Source organism: Octopus sinensis, linkage group LG3 (genome assembly GCF_006345805.1).
Source record: "Octopus sinensis linkage group LG3, ASM634580v1, whole genome shotgun sequence".
NCBI classification, from domain to species: domain Eukaryota; kingdom Metazoa; phylum Mollusca; class Cephalopoda; order Octopoda; family Octopodidae; genus Octopus; species Octopus sinensis.
In genome coordinates this window covers 135487250-135507364 of record NC_042999.1, presented here as the reverse complement: position 1 = coordinate 135507364, position 20115 = coordinate 135487250, and positions in this window count along the sequence as shown.

The window sequence follows — 20115 nt, the reverse complement described above, 5'->3', positions numbered from 1 at the left end:
TGTCTTGGCTAACGATACACAGCACCAGTATTGGTTTGACAATCGTTTTGGCGATGGAGTTTTTCAGGAAGATGTTCAAAGCGTTTTCATTACCCCGCAAAATTTTTGCGGGTACGCTTGCACCCCCTGCTCTCCCTATTTCCAAGCCAGTGACTGGATTGCCTTTGTCTCTCCTGAGTTTGATAGATTTTGTTTCACATCATGCAAGATGTGCTAAAATCACCTTCCTCACCCAGCATGCTTGGTTGGTTGCCGTTTTAATCGCCGACGGCCTGATTGTGCACATACAACACACACACACACACACACACACACATAGTGGCACAAACATATATGCATCATACATATATACGTGCATAAATACATACATACATATAGGCAGGCAGACAGACAGTCAAATATGCATGCGCACAAATTCCACTTACAAGGCATTGTGCATGTGTGTCTTCTTATCTATATATTGCGCAACAGCTGTAAATAAGTGTCACCGTCATAAAAGCAGCGTCCTTCACTTCCAATCTTTTGTTGAAACATGTTCATCCATGGGAAAATTATTACTTTAGCTGGAAACAGGAGAGGGTTGGTAACAGCAAGGAATCTGCCTCAGTGACTCCATTTGATTCGTGCAAGCACATAGCAAAGACGGCACATAGCATTGCATGCGAATGCGTGCAATGGTATGTATTTTTGTGGTGGATGAGTAAATTGAAACATAATGGGAAACAGTGTGATATGCTAAGAGTTCTGTTATTGTGGTACTGCGTCAGTTAACAAATATTTCTCCTGCCTATTTCTCTGGATAGTTGACTTCAGTAATATTCTTTTTCATAAACGATCTGCAGCTGTTTAAAGACGGAATCGACGGTAATTTGATTTCTAAATCTCAATATTCGTCTTGCTTATAATTCTGACAAAACGTTTAACGGGAGCAATGAGTTAACCATTGTAAACACGATAACTATTAAAATTCTATTCTCGTTGGCGCATAGCGAACAAAGTTGCCTATCTTAACTCTGAACTTCTTAAACAACTAAGTATTCGGGTAGAACTACCACCATTTAAGTAAAATAATCCTCCTAACTATATTGTTTTACATTTAAAGTGTTATGTTAGCAGCATTTCAAATACGGTTTGATTCAAATGAAACATCTTAAGTTATCAAGCAACGATAAGCACAGTACAAATAAACATTTTATGGGTGTATACTAAACTACTAGCCTATTTCCTCTCGTGTCCAGCATTTCCTGTCAAACATGACGTTTGGTTATTCCTCTTGCACAGGAAATAATATAAATTGACCTTGACTGAGAACTGATTACAACATTACAGGATTCCAGCTTTTTAATTTCTTTTCGACAAGTGCAAACTGTTAAAAGTGAAGAAAATACACACACTCACGTGTATAAATTATATGAGAATACACGTGAAGATACGTGTATACACATATACAGATACAAGCAAGAACTGTATGTAAATGCATGAATGTGTGTATGTATGAGCGGGCCGGCGCGTTTTCTGAATGTACTATTCGTGAGAGAGAGAAAGAGAGAGAGAGATAGAGAAAAAGAAAGAAAGAAAGAAAGAAAGAAAGAGAGAGAGAGAGAGAGAGAGAGAGAGAGAGTATTCATATACGAAAGAGTGCTAAAAAGTTCCTGGCTTTGGGTAAAAGAAAATACTGGAGGGTAAGTTAATTATGGTTTTATTCAACATATTCCCCTCTCAGGTTCACATACTTATTGCAGCGGTACTTCATTTTTTCCAAGCCTTGTAAAAGAACTCGGAAGGTTGGGATTCCAACCAGGCCTTTCGTGACACCCTTAAAATCAGGAACTTTTCAGCACCCCCTCGTACATGCATATACATAACACATGGTTTTGTTACTAAGTGCTTAAGCAATAATTTAGAACTATAGGGGGTTTCAGATGACGAAAGAGACCTTCAAACAAGAATTCTCACAAAAGTCGACCAAACTACCCTTGAAGTTGATAAGTACCCGGAGGTTAAAAAGTTGGGTGGGTGAAAGCTGATATTTGAATAAAAATAAAGATACAAAATAAATAAACAAATAAGTAAATAACAAATACAATTTGTCAATATACATTTCTGATTTATACATATGTAATTTGTTTTTATTGCCGGTTTTATATTGTTTTCCAAATATAATAAATTTGTTATACAAGCACAACACCGACTTCCGGGACACTGATGATCCGGAACCTCGCAAATCTGCACTAATTTACGAGCAGGGAGTTCAAATTCCCACAGTTACTAGATTACTATAATGGTACCTAGCACAGTATATTATTAAAAAACTTGTATAAATCATATTAATGTACTGGTACATCTATTTTATTCAATTATTTATGCAAATTTAATTATTTATTTGCATCTTTGTAGTTTTCGTCACTGTTTATAATTTTGTTCCGGATGTTTTCATATTTGGTATATGGATTAAGTTTTGGATACTAATTACGAAAATGAAATTCATTTCCCCTATAAATCCATAATTAAATGGTTATTAGCGTAGGAGTGGCTGTGTGGTAAATAGCTTGCTTACCAACCACATGGTTCCAGGTTCAGTCCAATTGCGTGGCACCTTGGGCGAGTGTCTTCTACTATAGCCTCGGGTCGACCAAAGCCTTGTGAGTGGATTTGGTAGACGGAAACTGAAAGAAGCTCGTCGTATATATGTGTGTTTGTGTGTCTGTGTTTGTCCCCCCAACATCGCTTGACAACCGATGCTGGTGTGTTTAGGTCCCCATAAATTAGCGGTTTGGCAAAAGAGGCCGATAGAATAAGTACTAGGCTTACAAAGAATAAGTCCTGGGGTCGATTTGCTCGACTAAAGGTGGTGCTCCAGCATGGCCACAGTCAAGTGACTGAAACAAGTAAAAGAGTAAAAGAGGGCCTTTAAAATTTGCAAAATTTGGGTATTTTAACCAATCAGAAACGCGTATTTTACACATCACTGTGACGAAAACTCTGTTTCCATAGTAACCAAAGATGCTGCGCATGAGCACAAGCAGTGTAACCACGAAATTGAGTGTAATCAACAAAATGAGAGTACCTGAGCATCTTTAAAGCGTGGAAACACACGCCGGTTGACTTATCTTTGTGAATTTATGTGGAGAAAGAGTTATGAGAAAGATAATTTATTTTATAAAATTTTAAAGTGTATTGCAAACTTTTGAATTTTAAAATCTAATTAATGACTGTTTTAAGCAATGTTTTGACTTTTATTTCTAGCAACTCCTGTTGGTTTGTTCGTAGCTTTTAAATATTTAAGTTGTTCGCGAATGTTTTAATGTCAACTTTGCTCGTGAATATTTTAATGTCTTGACTGTTATTTCTAGCAACTCCTGTTCGTTCGTTCGCTCGTAGCTTTTAAATATTTAATTTGCTCGCGAATGTTTTCATGTTTTTCAGTTTACTGTAGCTAGTTTAATGTTTTGACATGCCGAAGCCCCGACCAGGGAGATGTTCAAGTGCTGTTAGATCATGTGAACTCAATAAAGCCATCCATACAGTTCGCAAAGGAAAAGGAAAAAGACAATCAGCTAGCATTCCTGGACGTGTTAATAACACACACCAAGTATGGATTCAGGACATCCATATACCGCAAACCTTGGAAGCACTCCGTCGGTTACGACGATGAGGGTTCCAGTTGATCCGAATCAACGGAACAGCCTGCTCGTGAAATTAACGTGTAAGTGGCTGAGCACTCCACAGACACGTGTACCCTTAACGTAATTCTCGGGGATATTCAGCGTGACACAGAGAGTGACAAGGCCGGCCCCTTGAAATACAGGTACAACAGAAACAGGAAGTAAGAGTGAGAGAAAGTTGTGGTGAAAGAGTACAGCAGGGATCACCACCATCCCCTGCCGGAGCCTCGTGGAGCTTTTTAGGTGTTTTCGCTCAATAAACACTCACAACGCCCGGTCTGGGAATCGAAACCGCGATCCTATGACCGCGAGTCCGCTGCCCTAACCACTGGGCCATTGCGTTTCCACACCGCAAACCAATCTTCACTGGACGATACTTTAACTTCATTTCCCACCATCCATACAGTGTAAAGAGAGGGATTGCTCAGTGCCTAAAACATCGAGCAAACAATATAAGCAGCGATCATGATACCCACCACGAAGAAATGATCAAGCTCAGTCGCTTAATCTATTAAGCACCCCCCCTCCCCAAACATGCTATCTACTCCAATTATGAAGAAAAGAGAGGATGAAGCCACTAAACAGTCTACAGTCTGTCTACCCTATGTGAAAGGCCTCTCCGAAAAGATACAAAAGATATGCGGCCCATATGACATCAGGACAGTATCCAAGAGTAATACAACACTTCGCAAATATCTCCTTCGAGTAAAACCACCAATAGAAGAGAATATGACCAAAAACTACGTGTACTCCATCCCATGCAGCTGTGGTAGGTTATGCAAAGGCAAAACATGCCGCCCTTCAAAATAAGGGTAGAGGAACATCGCAAAGCTGTGACACGAGGAGACATTGATAAATCGGGTATAGCTGATCATGTATGGAAAAATAGAGACCAAATCCCCCTGTGAGATGAAGTTATAATAATAGACAGAGAACACCACTGGAAAAATACGAAAACTAAAAGAAGCAGCACATATGCTAGAACACAACAACCTCCTTAGCAGACCGAGTGCAGATATGAATAGCATATGGGAACCAGTGTTAAGGAAGGATAGGAGAATATAATATTTATAAGCCCTAAAAATTCACTCCATAATTACCCACGGGCATATGGCGTAGTGGTTAAGAGCGCGGGCTACTAACCCCGAGATCGATTCCAAGCAGTGACAACATCGAAAAATACCTTAGGAATGAGAACCTTTGATGAAACAATAGACCATCTCGTCTCGGGATGTCCTGTGCTGACACCGAACGAATACAAAAAATATGGAAAATATGTAAACACCACAAAATGCTTACTGGTATGAACATCATCCTGAGTCAGTTGTTGAAGGTAAAATGTCACCATTTCCAGTCAACACCAACAGAACGATCCAGGCTAATCGACCAGACAGTCATTAAAGATATGGAAGAAAATATTTGTAGATTAATAGATGTAAGTGTTCCAACTGATAAAACTATATCTGTAAAGGAATTTGATAAATTAAGTAAATATAAGGACCTGGAATTTGAAATAAAAAAGATGTGGCATCTCAAGGCGAGAACTGTTCCTGTTATTGTGAGTGCCCTAGGCATGATAAGAAAGAGATGTCAGAAACATCTAGATAATATCCCAAGAGAACCTTGTCTTAAGATAATACTGTGATTCATCTGCTTCCATATTTTTCCTTCTTTCTCGAACTCTGTTTCTCATATCTTGAAGGCAATTCTGCCTTTATCTTCGTCCATATGTTCCCTTCTTTCTATGTACAGCTGCCTTTGCTCTTGACTTATGTGTTCTCGATTCTGTTGATCTCTATCTCTTATTTTGAAAATACACTTCTCTTTGGTCCTGGCTCATTTGTTCTAACAGTTAAGTAGGAGTAAACATTCCTAACACAGAGAACATTAAAAAAACTAATTACAAAATCAAATGCAGCGAGGGGAGAAAAATATGAGCTGAAAGACTAATCTCTTTTTAATAGTTCCGGCGAGGCGAAGGCGTAGATGTGTTGTTAAGCCTGTCACTTTTTAGCCACGTGGTTTTGGGTTCAGTCTTACTGCGTGGTACTAGGGGTAAGTAGGCTTCTACAATTGCCCCTGGTGGCCCAATTCTTTGTAGGTGAGTTTGGTAGGCACTAAACCTCTCATATATTCGTATCGTCTCAGAGTTGTACGGCCTTATTTTGTTTCTATATTGTATAATTATTTCATTTGGTTATACACATTTGTGTCGTGTTTGGTTTCGACGTTTGCTCAGCGTTTGCTCGCTATTCCCAGCAGCTTCTCGCTGTTGATGCTACCAAAAATTAACAATATTTATTGTTAAAGGCGTGAAATTGTAAGAATTTTTTGGACGATAACTGACGAGGAATTAGCAACGTCAGTGTTTTGTGTGTGAATTTTCCGTTTGTTCCTTTGTTGTGTTTCTGCTTAATTTATGTATGTGTGTGTGCGTGTGTGTGTGTGTGTGTGTGTGTGTGTGTATGTATGTATGTATGTATGTATGTATGTATGTATGTATGTATGTATGTATGTATGTATGTATGTATGCATACATACATGTATGTATGTCTGTATATATATATATATATATATATATGTCTGTATATATGTTTATACGCATAAGCCCCGTACATTGGACGATTTGAAGGAAACTATTCGCGTGGCAGTCACCCAAATCGACTGATCAATGCTGAAGAGGGTGGAGGCCAATTTCCAAGAACGCCTCAATGAAAACGAACACCACATGATAGATATTGTTTTCCACAATTGATTTTGACAAATGTTAATTCAATACGAACACATTGATGCCAATAAATTTTTTTGTAGCTAAAATTAATGATTTTGTGATTTTATCAAAAACGTCCGTCCTCTCTGCTCCACCCTGTATGACATTGACGAAAAGATCATAAAACCAGTAATTAAAGAAATAATTGAAATTCTTTTGAAGAAATAGCCCCAACCCGTTCTAAATTGCATGTCACTAAGTGCAAATAATTCTTTCTTCCATAGGCATAAGGCTTAAAAGTTTGGGCGAGGGCGCTCATCGATTACAACAACCCAGTGCTCAAATGGTGCTTATTTAATCGATACCGAAAGATTTAAAGGCAAAGTCGACGTCGGTGGTATTTGAACTCAACTAAGTACAAATAATACAACTCAATGACGCATTAATGAGATGACCGATGATGTGAAGAAAGTCTTGGTATCCCAGCTTCTGTATTGTAAGTTGATTTTCGGCAGTTTAAATATTTTTATGGCCTATCCGAACTATTTAAGTCCAAAGTGAATGTGTGTTAATGATGAATTTTTATTTACCAAGTACCTTAAAGGTGATTTACAAAAGTGAGGTAATTTTTCGATGTTTATGGTATAATTTGAAGAAACATTAGAGATCGTTACCGGGAAATATACGTAAAACTCAATGAATAACTAAGGGAAAACTTTAAAAAACGTTCCGGGGATACCCCCACCCACTAAAAAAAGTGCATGTATCTGACTGGGTTATTATAGTGTTTGATTTTGAAAATAGAGAAAGTGAGCAATTAATTTCTCAAGATGAAATCAGGGATACGTCTATCTCAGAGCTAATTATTGCTCAAAATTAAAACCTTCAATGACTTGACTATTGAAGCGATGTAAATAATGGTTTCAAATTTTGGCACAAGGCCATTAAGTCCGGGGTAGGGGGTGAGTCGATTACATCGGTCCCAGTGCTCAACTGGTACTTATTTTATCGACCTGAAAAGGATGAAAGGCAAAGTCAAACGAACGAAATGCTGCTAAGCATTCTGCTCAGCGTGCTGACTATTCTGCCTGCTCGCCACCAAATACTCCAAGCTTTGTGCATCAATTGAGCAATTCTTCTATTTTCAAGTTCGTACATGGTTGAAGTTGGTTTTTTGCAACGCAAATGCTAATTTAAGTAAAAAAAAAAAATCAGCTTGAACCTGGAAGAGCATGATGACACACTAATTTTTTTTTTTTACTAAATATCAATTTATTTAAAGAGATGAACAAAATACAGTTTGTTTTTCAAATTGTAAGTTTTTAAATTCTGTAAAAGCTTCGTTTACTCGTAATTCAACACGGATTCTTGTATTAGAGTAGCAGGAAGAGGTAATCAGCACAATAGTGGGTGTAATAACGTAAACAACACGCCCACTACTTATAAACTGTTTGAAAAAGAAACACAGATTCTAAAATAATAAATGAATAACAAAACAGAAAAAAATGAACTTTAACAATATACAACTAGCAAACACACTTGAGGAAAAATATTTTTTCAATATATAACTGTGGCAATATTGACCTGAAAAAAAAAACCAAGCAAAAACATAAACAACAATGGTGGAAGCCGTAGTGCGCACACATTGACGAGCGCCGAAGCAAACTGAAAGACTATTTATGCAAGGTTCTATCACAACAACAATTTTGGTAAGGGTAGGGCTTGTGTTGAGGCATTCCCTCTATTTATTTGAAGGCTTTTCTAACAGCGGGCAAGATGAAAGTTAACACCTTTACCTAAAAAAAAAAAAAAAAATGGGAATCTTTTTTGCATGCTCTCCAAAGACTAATTTAAAACAGGTACTCGCTGACGTGTAGAATAGTATATTGCTGGTTGTGCGAGCTAAACATATGGCAGTATCTGCTTTCGAGGTTAAACGGCAAACAGATACTGTAAGATTCACAGTTGCGCACAATCTTGTGTCGCAGTACGTGAGTCGACCAACAGAAGAGTGACAGTTAAGCATTTGCAGCAACACAGACCTTTGGCTTATTTTCACCTTTATAGAGAATATAGGCAGACAGAAAGAGCTGAGGTAACAAGGTATGTCATTCAGAACACTACAGGAAGTCGAAATGTGTCTGAAAGAAGTATGCAGTACCTTGTGTCATATAAACAAGAAGATAAAATTCGGGACAGGTTTGGGATTGTGCATCAACGAGGAGTGGACATGAAAGCTATTAATGATAGTGAACGCCTCTAACGAATACTACATGTTTCCGTTCTATATGAGGCAACGTGTGGACAAGGCAAGGTGCGTGATTTGTTACTCCATAGAAACATATAGGGGATAGTATTAAAAAAACCATGGGGAAATTATCGAAACCAAGTCAACCACCTTCCTAAACTGGTCAGAGGTCCGGCTGGATATAAAAGTGGTACTCAACTTTGCAGACCAGCGTAGATTCAGATAAGAGTTGTTGCGGAATGCAGAAGGCTACTTCTACGATTGCATCAAACACCAGAGCAATTACAACTCGCAGGAAATACAAAGGGGCAACTATCATCATCACAATAATACTAATGGCTGGAGCAACTCCCATATAATGTGATAATCCTCGGGAAAAATATAAGTCGTGTGTGAATAGAGCTGTCGGACGATCTGACCTCACAGGTAGGTTCTCACTGTAAAGGCGCGTGGCTTAGTGGCTAGAGAATTCGGCTCACGACCGTGAGTTTGATGAACGGCAGCGCGTTGTCTTTGAGTAAGACACTATTTCACGTTTCCCCGGCCCACTCAGCTGGCGAAACTGAGTTGGATATGTAATTCAAAGGGCCGGCGTTGTCACATTCTGTGTCACGCTGAATCTTTGAGAACTACGTTAAGGGTACGCGTGTCTAAGGAGTGCTTAGCCACTTGCACGTTAATTTCATAAGCAGGCTGTTCCGTTAATCGGATCAACTGGAACAATGATCGTAACGGACAGAGTGCCGGAGGCTCTCACTAGTATTTGGATAGGTAATCCTAAATGATTTTCATGATTTCTACTATCATTTGCCTTAATTGCTGTTGTTTTTTAATACAATTTTATAGTAATTTCTATGAAATTTTTAAAAATAATATTTTATATTAAATGTTTAATGCGTTTTATTGCATAAAATCATTTTCCCCTGCCCTTGTTTTTATTTAACTTTGTCATGCGATATATTTTGTAACCCCGAGTTTTTAACTTCCATTATATATATGAGTCATTCCTTGTATTTAATAAAGAACAGCTTGTTTTTGCTGTTATATTTTGAGAAGGGCGATCATTTTCAGATATACTGATTTCAAATTTTGGCACAAGGCCAGCAAGTTCGGAGAAGGGCATAAGCCGACTACATCGACCTCTATGTTCAATTGGTACTTATTTTATCGAAAGGATCAAAGGCAAAGTCGACTCCAGCGGCATTTGAACTCGGAATGTAAACACGGACGAAATGCCGCTAGGCATTTTGCCCGGTGCATTAACGATTCTGTCCGCTCTCTGCCTTCATTTTCAGATATATTGCCATGGAAAACTCAGGTTACTGAGATTTCAGGAAGTATTAGTAGCTCGTGAAGAAAAATTATATTTTGGACTATTATGCTTTGGAATATTTGAGTATCTACCCATTTTACATCAGGGCGGACAAAACAAGGTTTTTCATTGGATATTTTTGTTATATTTTATATTTACCTACTTGTATAACAGCATGTATTTTCCTCCGTCTGGTGAACATGCCTCCAAGAATCTCCAAATAAAATTTGAGACGCAGAGAGAGAGAGGGGAGTGAGAGAGAGGGGGAGTGAAAGAGAGGGGGAGTGAAAGAGAGAGAGAGAGAGAGAGAGAGAGAGAAATAATCAAATTTTAACAAACAGATGAATTTCATACTCTAACGAACAACGAAGCCGGTAACAAAAGTAGTAGTTACTTGCCATAAAGAAGTATTTCACGAAATATTTCCCCCCTCACCTGCATGTATGTCTATTTTATTCAAGAACTAGCAATAAGAAACAAATAAATAAGTAATCCTTCGACGTGGTTGAACAACCAATCCCATCCAGTGGGAATTCACCGTACGATCGTTGAATACAAAACTGGCACGCGGGACCTCCGCTCGGATGATTTTCCTGAGTCACTATTTTGCCTTTAAATGCCAAAAACGTCCCAAGCATACCTATTTACAGCTGAATGGACTAGAACAACATGAAATGAAGTGTTTTTCTCAATAATACAACGTACAACCTATCTGGGAGTCGAAACCGTGATCTCGTGATCGTGAATGCAACAGCCTAACCACTAGGCCACGCACCTTCACTCACGAAAAAATTAAAAAGCGGGAGGATTTCCAGTATTCCTTGAAAGGAGCAGTTGAAATAAGCCATAGCTGGTATATGAATTATTGTGGTTTCCATCGATCGAGGAAAGACATAGGGAGTTATATCTATGGCATTCAAAGCTGAAGATAAGGCGAGAAACAGTTTGTGTTGGTGCACCACACACCTGCCCACCGGCTCATGCTGGAATATGTGGGACTGAAGAACACAAGGGTCACAGTGAGAGATATTTGTGGCGATATAGAACCTTGGTCCATAGTCAACATCGCAGTGGAGCACGTACTGATTGTGAGCGTCGAGGTAACTAAAAATGACGATGTCAGGGAGAATCCGCATAGCATTTAAGTCCTGATGACCTTCGAAAACAAAAGAACCATCCCGGAGCACAGCTTCAGAATAGCTCTGTGGATACAGTAAGAAAGGGATATGACTGGAGGTGGGAGGTACAAGACCCCACCTGTGATACATGTGACAATAAAGAGCCATGTGAGGGCTTTCTGCCCTAAGGAGCTGGAAAGCCAGAAGAGAAGACAGGGCTGTCATTTTCAAGTGTTTGGCATTAACATCTATAATATAAAGTCTGGTCCAATTTTTCAGTTTCATACTTCATTTATTATTTCTGAACTGGTGTAGTTAAGATATCGCCACAGCAAATACATATGTTCATTGAACATATGTATTTGCTTCGTGCATATTCAGGGATGGTTTACAACTATAATAAACCCCATCAAGCCGGCTGTAGCTTGTTAATCAGCTTCTACAAGTACACTAACAAAAGGGCATGAAGGGAAAACGGTTACTTTCTCTTATTCTGTCTGCAACCTCTCTCTCTCTCTCTCTCTCTCTCTCTCTCTCTCTTTCTTCAGAAGCAGAAATCATAAAATTCCTGCAAAATACTGAATCTCTGACCCTTTCGCTATGCTAGTTTAATCTACGTATTTTCATAATCCTTTGAGTTCCAATCAGTTGAACTACGAAGATATCAATTATTTATGAGAGCAGCAAATCGTGTCAGTTTTTAATGAAAGAAGGTGATTAGTATAGAGAGGGTCATGAACAAAGAGCGAAGTGTCTTTAAGAAGTATAACGAACAGCTTGCTAAAAATGAAGAACAAAAGTAAGTTTTCCTCCATATAACACAGATTAACCTACGCTTCTTAGTGGTTGTTCGACATGCTAGAAATAGCAACCAAGTTTCCTTAAAAATCATACAACACTATTCTGAAAAAGAAACATACTGGATAATCTTTGGATAATATAGTTTGAATAAAAGACAGAACAGTCATTAATGGAATGTCTTTGATCACAGATCGGAGTTTTCAAAAGATCAAAAAAAAAAAAAAAATTGGCGATCATAACCAGAACAAGAATAGAGGAGCCTGTTATTCAAAAATAAAACTCTCAGTAGTAACATTACATAACTTAAGCATTTGTGCGTCATCCTTTGTACGTCATTTGAGTCATCGAGATCTATCCCTAAAATACAAGAATGTCAACTATGAAAACGCAAGAGTCTTCTATTTTCTTTTACTTTATTTGTACTTTTTGTTTTAAATGAAATTGTGAAATAGTATATTGAAACTATAAAAACTGTTGATAATAATTTTCGTAAAAGGTTGTTTTCTTTCGTCATTTTGTTTCTCACACACACACACACACACACACACACACACACACACACACACACACACATTCAAAGTAACTTGGTTTAATGTAGCATTTTATAACATGTCAAACCACATCTTTCCTTCATAATTGTTTATACAAATGAAAATCCCTAGAGTTATAAACAAAGGAAGCTGATACTTATTTACAGTGATCTACCCCGCATACAAGTCTATCTGGAGCAAGACAACACAAGTAAGGCAAGCAGTCAATGAATTCCTCCCCGAAGCTAGCTAAAAAAATTTCAATGTCAAAACACTTATAAATTTTAAAGGAATTTTTATTTTTATGTTTTAACGCCGGTGTCTAGATTAAGCATAATTTCGGAGCAAAGAGATGGATAGCATATTTATTAAAAGGCAGATCCAGTTTCTTTTTCCCATTTTTTTCTTTCTGTAGGTCTATCATTTTTTTCTCTTTTTCTTTCCTTTTTTTCAAAAAAAAATTCTAAAGTCTGGAGGAAAAGAACAAGAACTGAGAAATTATCTACACTTCAAGGTAATGGCTTCGTCTTTGAATAATAACCAATTCTCCGAACACCGTAGTATTGAAGTAAACTTCCGGTATACTGAGTCTGCAATGCAATTTCAAACGCAAGCTAAAGCCAATTTACTTTACTCGCGACATTAATAACATGTATGTATGTTTGTATGTGTATGTATGTATGTATGTATGTATGTATGTATGTATGTATGTATGTATGTATGTGTGTGTGTGTGTGTGTGTGTGTATGTATGTATGCATGTATGTATGTGTGTGTGTGTATATATATATATATATATATATTAACGTTTTATCTTTTTTCTGGAAGCATAGGGCCTTTGTATTTCGTCAAATGAATAATGAATAATGTTTGAACTCCTAAATCATTTCGCCATTCTACTGCCAAACTGCACTTTACCCGACAGCATTGCTACCACTTAATTATCACTTGATTAATACATATGTTTAATGTATTTAACGCTATTGTAGTTGGCAACATACTGTCCTCGGGTCGTGTCTGATCCTCTAGCCATTATCGTCTAGCCTGTGTTTCTCAAACAAAATTATGGACTCCACCCAGTTGCGGTGGCTAGAAAAAAAAATATCAGATTTATTTCGTATGAGATATTTTGCTAACGAGTAATTGCAATGTTTAAAACTTTATACTACCATCTAAATATATTTGCAATTACTGTTTGTCTTATATTCTTGTTATGTAATAATGGTTTTAACTTTTGGCAGAAGGCCAGCAGTTTCGGGGAAGTGGGTTAGTTGATTACATCGACTCTAATGCCCAACTGGTTGTTGGTACTTATTTTATCGACTCTGAAAGAAGATGAAAGGCAAAGCCGACTTCGGCGGGATTTGAACTCAGAACATAAAGAGGGACGAAATACCACTTAGCATTTTGCCCGGCATGCTTAACGATTCTGCCAACTCACCATCTTCCTCTAATATTCACATAAAAAAACACTAAATTTCTCCAGTATTTCAACATTTCGTTCAAGATCAATCAACCCAGAACATCATAGGTTTACGTCGCTTGGATCCTAAAACAGACTCTGTCATAAAATTACCAGTTCAGACGTGTAGTCAAATAACCCTTAAACAAGCCTCACATAAACGCACGCACACACGCACGCTCGCACACACACTCACACACACACACACACACCACACACACACACACACACACACACACACATTTTCTCTCTTTCTCTCTCACGCGCGCACACAAAATATACCCTTGCAAACCGAGGAAGAGGGCACATTGCTAACGACTTGGACAATGATATTAGGATTACAAGATTGGATGTAGCAAAACAGGAAGGAAAAACCAAAACGAGATGCAACTTTTGAGGGAAAATATTTAAAAGTGAACATGATGGGAAAATCCATCGAGGGAAATCTAAGATCTAGGAGCATCTACAGCAACATCTGATGCTAACCAGAGGCCTATTTCTAAGCATATTAGAACTGCTTGCCGGTCGGAGTAGGACCAAGAGGCAAACCAGAGTGTCCGTGACCTCTATCCTCAGCTTGCTTAGCAAGCAGAATGGGTGAATCTGGTAGTCTAGGGAATTTTGGGGGAGGAAACCGACTGAATTTGTCACGAATGACAGATCGCAGATAAGCTCAGTTGGATGAGGTTCTAAACAGTATCTAAGACAACATTCTGAGAGCAGATGCAACCGAAAAGTTAAGAATTGCCAAGATTTTGGCATGAATGAAGGAAAACTAATAAGTGACATGGTCCTGGTTCGAGGCAGCATTATATTGCAGAACTGAAGAAATACCTAAAACAGCCGAACAAAAGCGAGAAAGAAGCAGAAGCAGATGAAAAAAAGGTAGTCTCAAATCAGCTTAGCTAAGAATTATGAAGAAACCTTCTCCAGTTTCCAGTTTCGCGAAGACTATCCGAAAAAAGGAGTGAGCAAGCGAAAGAGCAAGAGAGAGGGGACGGAGAGGGAGGGAAAGGGAGGAAAAGAGAGGGGAGGAACAAACAAACAGAGATATAGAGGAGGAAGCAGAAGAGAACCTTTTTAATCAAACTCTTCTGGTTCAAAGCTGACCTAAGAGAGCCTAAAAAGTGGGAGGTTGATATGCTTCAAGGAAAGGTGCAGGATACAGTGGAAGCAGTGCACGGTGATCCCTAGCTGCTAATATTCAAGTCACACACCCCTTTCAACCTGGCAGACTTCACTCCCGACGAAATAAGGCAGTGGTAGTAAAAGCAGGAGCAGTATCTGCTCCAAAATCATCTGGCACAACGAGCAAGATTTACAAAAACTGCCCACCACTGGTGAAGAGGTTAGCAAAATTTGTACAAAATATCTGGGAAAAGAAAGAGAAACTGTGGATCTAGACTCTTGCTGTGGGCTATTTTGTCAAAACAAAATCAGCCAAACTTGACCTGAACGACTAGAACTCAGCAGCTACAGAACCAAGAGGTGTAGAAATGTCAATAAAGGGAGCCAGATAGAGCTCATAGTACTAAGGATTCGCGTTACAATAGCGAAGCATCTTTGTGTAAAAGCTGCATTGGATGCAGCACAAAACGTCATTCCTGGAGACTGACGTTTGAAGTGAAGTTTTTATTATCCTTGGCACATGCAATACCTACAAGGCCATCAAATACTTGTTCAGCGTGCTAAAGATTCTGCTAGCTCGCCGCATTAAACTTACAGAATTATTGGTTCAAATTTTGGCACAAGGCCACTTATTTCGAGAGTGGAGCTAAATCGATTACATCGACCAAAGTGCTCAACTGGTACTTATTTTATCAACTCCGAAATGATGAAAGGCACAGTCGACCTCGGGGACATTTGAACTCAGAACGTAAAAGATGGATGAAACACCGCTAAGCATTTTGCCCGCTGAAGTAACGATTCTGCCAGTTTGTCACCTTATCTTACAGAATTATTGAAAACACTTCATGCTATGAGAAAATGTATAAATTACAAATTCGTTAACTACATCATTCTAAAATATTCTCGAATCTTATACGATAGACAAGAGTACGTGAGTGGTCAATAACGGCGGAGCTATTGTTGAAAAATGTACATGAAAGTAGCTAATGAGAGTATGAGGATGTAAATAAAAATACCAAAATAACAGGAAAATAATAAAATTATATTTAGTACTGTCTGAATATTATACAGCGGTTTGTGTGTGCAAATGTGTGAGTATATGTGTCTGTGAATGAATAACAATGAATGTGTATTGTTTGTATGCGTATTTGTATATGTCTGTATAAGCATTTGCGTATGTACGTGTGTTGGTGTGTGTGTTTAACTGAAAATACATTTTCATCCGAGCACATCCAAAAGTGAAGTAGGAAAATTTTCAAATTTTATTGTTACTCATAATCACTTTGACGTAACAAAATTGGGTTGGCCAAAATGTCCATTCGATTTTTTAAGCGAAAATAAGACAAGTTTTATGCACAAAGCAATTTATTCAATCAATGATATAATTTCTGTTTCATCCCATTATCTTTTACTCTTACTCTTTTACTCTTTTACTTGTTTCAGTCATTTGACTGCGGCCATGCTGGAGCACCGCCTTTAGTCTAGCAAATCGACCCCGGGACTTATTCTTTCTAAGCCCAGTACTTATTCTATCGGTCTCTTTTGCCGAACCGCTAAGTGACGGGGACGTAAACACACCAGCATCGGTTGTCAAGCAATGCTAGGGGGACAAACACACACACACAAACACACACACATACACATATATACATATATATACATATATACGACAGGCTTCTTTCAGTTTCCGTCTACCAAATCCACTCACAAGGCATTGGTCGGCCCGGGGCTATAGCAGAAGACACTTGCCCAAGATGCCACGCAGTGGGACTGAACCCGGAACCATGTGGTTGGTTAGCAAGCTACATATCACACAGCCACTCCTTGAGTTTGTAGCTTCAGGAGTGGGGGAAAATAAGCCAAAACATGACATGTGAAGATACGTACTCACTCCAAAACAAAACAGTGACTATGGAAAAGCCAGCTTGTAAAATCAAATTATACTATTTTTCCTAAAGTAGGATAGCTCAAACATATAGATAAGCAACATATTTTGTCACCGTGATACGTAACTCAAAAACTGATTTTCCTTCCTTTATGCCGATATTCATTTACACACTGGCGATTTCAAACTGTTTAATACTTCATTTGATGTGGAAATGAAGACTTTTCTAGAAAATTTTCGAATCCAACAATGCTATGATCTATTAAAACTCAAATTTCATGCAGAGGGTACATCTCTTGCTCGAGTTCAACAATAAAACATTTTCTTGAAACCGAAATGTATACCAAATTTATAGGGCATGCGCAAAAAAAAAAAAAAATTGATGATCAGTAAAACATTCATGTCTAAGTGTAAGTAACTGTTTTCAAAAATGAAATATAGGAAAAACAAACAAAGAAATACATCGCACTGTGCTTCTGGTTTCATCTAGACTAACAGTGTGCGTGGAAAATCTTTGAACCGGCAAACAACATAAAATATCACTAATTGTTGTATCCGTTTCAACATAAATAACAACTTAAATTGAATAAATTTAATCCTTTGTGTTATGTTTTACTATAGTTATTGATTTCGTCTAATAGCTACATGATATACATATATAATAGTTCAATAAATTAATGTAGCTTGCCATCACCTTACAGACTTCTCTTCCGGCAATTGAGTGAGAAAAAGCTGCTGATTCCTGTTGTAGGTGATGTATGAAAGTGACTGCTTTATCAAAACTATTTCTTCTATGGCGATGGAAATCACAGTCAACGCAAACACCACTAAGAAATGCTACGAACAGTGCTGGATTAACCATTAAGCAAAATAAGCATGTGCTTAGGGTACCAAGTGGGAGCACCACAGAAATGGTAAATGATTTACAGCACAAAAGAAATCACTTTAAGCCGCTTAAAACATTGAAAGTAGTTTATATGATCAGAAATATAGTTTCAATGTGTTCGTGGTGTCATAATGAGGACCTAATCAAAGACTTTGCAATTAAAGAGGGTAGGAGAAAACTTTTCAAATATAAATAAAGTGGAAGTATACAAAAAAAAAACACTGTTTTCCATCTTGTTCTATATTTAAGAGATTAGGAATTATGTACATTATTTACAATTGACGGATATTTGTCCTCATCTTGTTTGTTGTTAACAGAGTGTTTCGGCTGATATACCCTCCAGCCTTCATCAGGTGTCTTGGGGAAATTTCGAACCTGGGTTCTCATTCCTAAGGTATTTTTCGATGTTGTTGTTGTACTTATTGAAGTACTTATTCCATCGGTTTCTTTTGTCTGCGTTTGTCCCCCTACCACTGCTTGACAACCGGTGCTGCTGCGTTTGCGTCCCCGTAAATTAGCGGTTCGGCAAAAAGCGACAGATAGAATAAGTATCAGGCTTTAAAAATAAAATAAAATAAAATACGTACTGGAGTTGATTCGTTCGATTAAAACCCTTGAAAGCGGTGCCTTATCATAGCAGTAGTCCAATGACCGAAACAAGTGAAAGATAACACTGTATAACAAAATTTTTATTTTGTATTTTCATTTATTTATTTATTTTTCATTTATTTATTTTTTTAATCTTTGGTCAGTAAGTGTTATTTCCTATTTGTTTCTATCTAGAAATCAAAGGAAATTACTACTATTCCCTTCAAACTTTGCTTTTGTGACCGGGACATCAATGTTTTGAAACTGGCCAATTTTCCATTACATTTCAGACAGACTCAGCGCTGAGTTGCTGAAACAGAAAAATCATTATAGCAAATACTCTGCTCAATACTACAGATTTGTTTGTCAGTTGCCTGACCTTAACCACTTGACCATGTCTCTTAGTGACTGACAATATGTGCATTTCTGATCATGAACAGTAGTGGGGAAGCATCATAGTCATGTGCTGAGAGGGATTATTTGGGGTTTGAATAAATGTAACAAAAGCTAAATTTGAAGGAAATATTAGCCATTTTTCATACTTTCTAGGGGAAAGCAAATAAGAAATAACAATTGTTACCCATAGACAAAAATCATGTTACACAGTGTAATAAATGAAAGGTAACAAACTGTAGAGATGGACAGGTGCAGCCGACGAAATTCCTTTCATTTGAATGAGTCTATCTTCTCGACGAAAGATGAAGTCAACTGACGGGATATAAACGAGAACCTCACAAAAATAATAAAAAATAATAATAATTAAATAAAAAAAAAGAAAAATATTTACAGTGCTTGTTGTTTTGTGGTCGTGGCAACGAAGGCGGATTGAGGTGATGAATGAGAGGAATTGGTGGAGAGAAGGAGAGTGTGAGAAAGAGTAAATAAAATTCCAAACATAACCTTCATTGGAAATGGTGTTCAGTCAAGCAAAACACTTCCCCCTATGGCAAGGAAGCTTCCAAATAAAAACACAGATTCGCTCGTTTTGTGTTTCAAGAAAACAGACACACTCACTCACACGTTCACACACACACACACATATACACACTCAACGCACGACCGTCTAAAAATTAACACATAATCACAAACATACACTCGTTCGTATGTTTAATGCACATACATACACCTACCTATCTGTGACTACAAAAGTTTAACATTCATTCATAAAGTTTTTATAACACTATATATATACTTCTGACAGATTGTATTTTTATAGGCGTAGGAGTGGCTGTGTGGTAAGTAGCTGCGTGGCATCTTGGGCAAGTGTCTTCTGCTATAGCCCCGGGCCGACCAATGCCTTGTGAGTGGATTTGGTAGACGGAAACTGAAAGAAGCCTGTCGTATATATATATGTGTGTTTGTCTCCCTAGCTGGCGTGTTTACGTCCCCGTCACTTAGCGGTTCGATAGAATAAGTACTGGGCTTACAAAGAATAAGTCCCGGGGTCGATTTGCTCGACTAAAGGCGGTGCTCCAGCATGGCCGCAGTCAAATGACTGAAACAAGTAAAAGAGTAAAAAGAGTATACGCTAACATGTATACTAAGTTACATGCGCATCTGTATGTGTGTGTGTGTTGTGTGTGTGTGTGTGTGTGTGTGCGAGTATTTATATATATAAATATATATTTATATATATATTTATATATATATTTATATATATATAAAATTACACATATACGTTGGAATGGGACGTATGTACACACAGACGCGCGCGCACAAACACAAACACATGGCTATCTACTTACGATCTATACATTGCATGTATCTATGTGTGTGTGCGCGC